This window comes from Capsicum annuum, chromosome 12 (assembly GCF_002878395.1).
Source record: "Capsicum annuum cultivar UCD-10X-F1 chromosome 12, UCD10Xv1.1, whole genome shotgun sequence".
In the NCBI taxonomy this organism is placed as follows: domain Eukaryota; kingdom Viridiplantae; phylum Streptophyta; class Magnoliopsida; order Solanales; family Solanaceae; genus Capsicum; species Capsicum annuum.
Genome location: NC_061122.1, coordinates 93206410 through 93213130, shown reverse-complemented (window position 1 = coordinate 93213130; position 6721 = coordinate 93206410).

Sequence of the window (6721 nt, the reverse complement as noted above, 5' to 3'; positions counted from 1 at the left end):
TGCTTCTCCTTATTAGTCTATGTATGGCAAGGCTTGTCACTTACCTATTGAACTTGAACATAAAGCACTATAGTCTTTAAATAAGCTAAATTTTGAGTGGCAAGAAGCAACAAAGTTAAGGATGAATAGCATGAATGAGTTGGATGAATTCTGACTCTGGGAGTATTAGAGTTTTGCACTTTATAAGGAAAAGATGAAGTTGTATCATGACCACAAAATTGAGAAAAGAATCTTTGAAAAAGGTGACCAGGTATTACTCTACAAATTAAGACTTCGCTTATTTCCCGGTACGTTGAAGTCTAGATGGTATGGTCCCTTTACTATGTTAAGAGTGTTCCCATATGGTTCTTTGGAATTGAGGAGGGATGGTGAAACCGCATTCAAGGTGAATGGGCAAAGAGTAAAGCAATACATGGGTAACACTAAGGAAATAAATGCGATTTTTGAATTGGACTTTGGTGAAGTCTGAGTAACCAAGGTAATTATATTGTACCGCGACATTAAATCAAGTGCTGCATGGGAGGCAATCTATGAGGCTAGTTGGGGAAATCTGATTATCCAACTTAGTCACGTTGTTCCACAATGTTAAATCAAGCCTAGAATGGGAGTTAACCCATTATTTGCATTTAGTTATTTATAGGGTAATATGTTTGTTTAGTGTACAGAACTAAAGATAGCAGAAAATAATCAAGAAAAGTTTAAGAAGTTAGGTTATACAGACTCTTCACGAGTCGTATTTTAATGGTATGACTCGTGAGCAAGAGTCTTAAGAACGTGGGAGACTACATAGATTCAGGTAAAAGTATCTGGAGTCTTTACGACTCTTAGAACAAGTCATACCCTTAAGGTACGACTCGTCAAATTGAATCGTATCCACTCCAAAACCCAGGTCACTTTCCAGGTCTATCCAAGTTGAAGAAAAGACTCTTAAACCTGGGTACTAGTCCTACAAATGACTCATACCCAAGCTTACCAGGTCAGGGGTCAAGGGTCAACTCAGCCCAGTACTTGATTTAAAATACATAGGGGCACCCAATTCAGGTACCCGATATCTGAAACACAAGAATACCTCCATTAACAACATAATTTTGAGCTCTACAAACTCAAGAACACTTTGAATTAGATACCAAATTGCTCAAATTCTTTACCTTGCATGAATTTGGGAAGAACTTTGAAAAACTAAAGCACCCTAAGCTCTCACTCATTCAAGTAGGAGCATCATACGAGTCTTAAGGACCTGGGTAGATATCATATATTATAGGACTGTTGGTAATAATTCGTACTTTGTATATACGACTCGTTAGGAGGAATTATAAGGAGACCAGTGAACTATCATCACTACATTGAGTATCTTATGAGTCATACCTAGTCGATACGACTAGTACCCCCTACTCATACCTTGGACAGAGCATGTACACTGACATTTATTTCCTAGATTTTGCTTTCTTTTCTTTATTTAATTATTAATTGATATGTACTTTCACGTATCATGCCTCCAAAAGATGTTTCTTATTCCAAGCAAGTGGCCAGGAAGAGAAAGAAATATAAACCATCCTCAAGTTGTGAATCCACTGAGTCACTAAATGTGGTTGAGTTCCCAGTGAAGGGGTAGGCTTAACCTAGGGGCAAAAGACCTTCTTGGGGTTAGAAAGTAGCAAACCCAAAGGACACACCTCCATAGGTAACAAGGAGAAATAACTCGAGTATATCCCTTCCTTACTCACCTCTACCTTCGGAGGCAGAAAATGATGTTTAATTGAGTTTTGAGGAGGTAAGTTCAGAAAATGTAGAAGATGTTGATGTGCCACCTATTGATATGTAGAACCCTCTCCTTGCCATCACAACTTCTTTGGTGCCCATCATTGAATAGTGAGATACCCTAGTATGCAAGCTATATGTAATAATGGCCTGAGCAGACTCCGAAATGGAAAAATTAAATAGTTCTTATATTTGGAGAGGAGGTTGACTACTACTGGGATGGCTGAATTGCCCAGGTTTGAGAAGCAGTTTAGAAAGTATGGTATTGAGTGGATGACCAGAGCACTAGGTAGGTATAGTACCACACTAGTACAAGAGTTCTATGCAGCGTACAAGGGAGAGCTACAGAGACAATATCCACAGCGCTAGCTGTGGAGAGGTGGAGACCCCATTACTTTATTGTTCATTCGAGGTGTGCGGGTCAACGTCTCTCCACACACCATTTCTAGATTTTTGTATAAACTAGATTATCTGTCTTTAGTGAACACCAGTGAAATGGATTACCGCCTAAATAAAATGAGAAAAATCACTAGGAAGCAGATAGAGACAGATGAAAATATTGGTTACTTCAGATGGATTTCTAGTCGTATATATTCAAATGGAGAAACGTGGTCTGGGTAGGTTGTGGCTCGAGTGTCACTTTTTAAAAAAATAAAAAAGAACATGCTCAATTTTGAGGCCAAGGCGTGGTGGACACTGGCCCGACATAGGCTATGTCCAACCACTAAGGACAACATATTGAGTACAATCCAAGAAGTTTTAATAGTTAGATTCATAGTCATATACGAGTTTAATGTAAGAGAGTTTTTAGCTCAAGAGATGAGAGACCGAGATATAGGTGGTGAGAAGTTACTGTTGTCATACCCATGTATGATTATGCAGCTATGTTGTCTGCTAGGGTGTAGGAACTCCCAAGTATAAATGAGATGATAGAGGCCATATACTTCACAGACTTGGGGCTAATCATAGATACAACCAACCCATTGTCCAAGCAGGTGAGTCAAGGAATAGATATGTTAGACGAGATGTATAGGAGGTAGACGAAGGTTGCAGAGACTGCTGAGGCTACTGAGGTAGGTGGACTAACTGAGACTGCACAACCTTTGAATGTAGTAGGTACATCTAGTGCCCTACCTCCGGTGCAGTCTATACCACCTCACCTAAGAGGTATGTCATCTGGTTTGATTATGATTTCATAAGCCATGTGTACTAAGGCTATCATGAGACTGGGCACATTAGAAGATAAGATCTAAAATATGGAAGGGGGTGTCAACCCCTGGGTTGATACTCAGTTGGCAAACTAGGATAGACGGGTGTAGCTAACACTGGAAGTATTTAAGTTAAAGATGACCTGGCAGTTGAGTAGTGACCAAACCCTGGATATTATAGAGGTGAAAGATAAAGTGGCTGAGATAAAGAGGATGGTGTATGAGTTACATGGTAGACCAGTTATGTAAGAGCCCGTGGTTGAGATAGTTGTGCCAATGGTCCATGTTAATAATATTTGGGCTATTTCAGACTTGGTGGAGGAACTTATAGTTGAGGAGAGCCGAGAATAAAGAATAGAAATAAAGAAGAGGAAGTGTGAGTAGAAAGGTGCTATAAAGAAGGATTGGTAGGTGAGGGTTCGTGAGATGGTTGTTGGACGTGGTAGTTTGAGATTGGCTATTATTGACGTTGAGAGAGGTGGTGATACTGACCCTTCGAGCGATATTCTATTGAGCACACCAGTCATCACCGATTCCACGGTTGTTATCTCAGTCCCAATAATTGATGGTAGTCATGATAAAGATGGTGGGACCCAACCTGAGGGCCCACATGCTGATATTGTATGAGCCTATGCTTTGAGTGCTCAAGTATGTTCCCATTCCGTAGAACTTTATTTTTACATGCACTAAGGATAGCGCATATGCTTTAAGTTCTGGGTGGGGGTTACCTATACCAAGCCACCACGGGCTGTACTTGCCATGTCTCGAAGCCCATGGCCACACTTTGAAAAATTGAAGAACTGGCATGTTTTGTATTTTTGTTTTATGTTTTTGTGCTAGAATTAGCTGAAATAGAAGGAGAATTTGTATCTGTGGTAGTTGATGTGTTTTTAATGAATATGCTAAAATGTGTTATTTTTGAAGAATTTTGTGCTGAAATATTAATACCCCTCCTAACATTTTGCTGAACTGTGTGATGCGTATGTGTGTGACACAACTATGAATTTGATAATGACATTAGAATTAGGGATAGAACAACTAGGTCAAACAAGTACACAACTGTATAAATAATACCTAGCAGTGTAACCTCATGCAAGTGTGTGTAAGGTATTACTAAGTTTTTGGTGTATTGGAATCTAGAACTTGTTTGATTGCTTTTACCTAGGTGCAGGATAGTCGAGTAGGAAATGATCATAGGCCATGTTTATTTTAAGTCCACCCAAACCAAAATGCCCAACCAAATAAATAATGAATCCCTTTGATTCAAATATTTGACCCTGAATTGACCAAGTTTTTTTACACCAATTTCCCCTTCTCTATAATAAACCTATTTTGGCCCTGGTCCTCCTTAGACATTGTGCACCTCAACTCAGGCAAATCACCTAAGTTGAGGGTGGCTATTACAGGGGCGCATTGGGAAAAGAAAGAATGAATAAAGAAGTGTAGAGAGAAAAATGAAAAAAGGTCAAGTGTGGTGAAAATAAAAAAAAAAGAAAAAAAATGCAATAAAAGAAAAAGAAAAAAATAAAGTTAGAAAACCATACCTGCCCAAGTTTGAATGCGTTAAAATAAAAAGGGAGACATAAGGGCGGAAAAAAAATTATAGAATAAGTGGAAAATAAAGTAGACCCAAATAAAGTATAGTGTCAAGGAGGCATAGTCATTAAAAATTCCAAAAAGATACCATACCAGCCCCTAAACCTATGTTACATGCTGAATAAAGTCCTTTAGTGATCCTGTCCCCACTGTCTGAAAATTAAGAAAAAGTTCATACGGGCAAGCCTATGGTATTCTGCATACACCAGTGATACTTCTTTGTGTGCAAGAGTATCATTTGTTATATAGTTGAATAAATGGACTATTCTTAACTGAGAAAGAATGGGATTTCTTTGATTGGGAGTGTACATGGGTTATGTTGCTAGGTTGTTCGATTAATGTAGGTTGTATATGCTTAGTTGTCTATTACTAATGTAATGCCATCATCGGATTCCTTTATGTTTTTCCATGTGCTAAATCATTATACACAGTTTTAGTATTAAAAATTTAAAATTAGGAAGGGAATGAAATAGTTTAAACTTGAATTAAAAGTCACTGCTATAGGTATCATAGGATCTTCCTGTTTAAGCATAGTTGTGTTTTGGGATGGTTTGTGATTTTTGTTTTTCCTAAGGACATGCAAAATTTTAAGTTTAGGGTGTTGATGTGTTGTGGAAACACGGCACTTTTGATGCTTAAGATCATGAAATTATGTGTGTACTTAGATTATTCTGGTTGATCTGATATGTTTTGTTTCTTGTTGCAGGTGAAACGGGTCAATATAAGTCTGGAATGAAATTGGAAGAAAAAGACCAAGTTGCGGAAGGTATGAGTCTCCTCATGAGTCATAAACACCTCATACAACTCAGAACCTGACGTGTAAGTACAACAGAAACCAAAGCCAAGATGAAAAACTAAGTGTAGAAAAGATATGATTGAGAGTACGAGGCATAAGATGAGGGTATGAGCCGTATCATGAATTCGTACACAAAGCAGAGCCCAAGGAAAAAAATTAGAGTTGAAGTATCAGAAGAATACAAGTTGGAAGTCAGAGTACAGACTTATATGGACAAGCCGTAAGCAGAGCAGTGTCCATAGACTAAAGAAAGAAGTCCAAGGTTGATACAAGTGAAGTCCACAAATCGTATGGTCATGGTATGACTCGTGAGCAGAAGTCGTAAGAAGAATAGAAAATTTGAAACCTAGAATATTAGACACTGGAGAACATACAAGAGGCCTGGTATGACTTGTAAGGAGAGCATATGAGTAAACAAGCGAGTCGTACCATGTTTCGACATAACTTTCCCTTTTTTGTTTTTATTAGGATTTCTGAGTTATTTTTTGATACTGTAAATGCCCTAGGGTTTATCTTTTATTAGGTTACATTCTCTTACATTATTTGAGATTGTACTGCATACTTTTACATCTTTGATACTTTGTTCTTGAGATCCTTGGGTTTTTATTTAATTGAAGACTTGGTATTTTATTCATGTTAGTTTTGTGCAATTAATTACATGTATACTTTATTGATAATCATGGTTTCTTACAAGAATATGATTAGCTAATCTCCCTGACTAGGGTAGTGGGAACCCTAGAGATTAGCTACGTAAAGGAAGTGGGAGATTCATCTACTCTAGGGAAGATGCATGTATCTTAATCTTCTTCACAATAATTGACCTTAAAGCTACTATAGAAGCTTAGGGATAGCCTATATTTGCAAACATACTCACAATGGAACTTGTTATTGGTAAAAGAGAATTAGAACATTAATTTGAGATTCACCTCTATTATACTATTCCATCATCTCTTTTAATCACTTGAGACTCAAAAGGTTAAAGTGAGCTGAAGTCATAGTCAAGGAGCAATAAGGCGACGCCCTGAGACTTACAAGGTAAAGGGTAAGATTTACCCACACATTTACAAGATGGTTGGTAATACATATCTTGTCGACTTTACATGAAGAGAAGCAGAATAAGTGGATTAAACACGAGAAATCTATGGAATAGAGAACCTAGTGTTCGTTTTCTATTTTTTACATCTCAAGGGATTCAAGTTTGGTTACTACCTACTGGTTACTTCCAAAATCCCCTATTTACTATGTCACACTTCTCATGATTACATCAAGTTAAGCAACTATTTTGTCTATTCTTTGCGAGATCGATCCCAACTTAGTTGGGTTACTATATTTGGCATCGAACGTAGTATACTTCTTTGGAGGT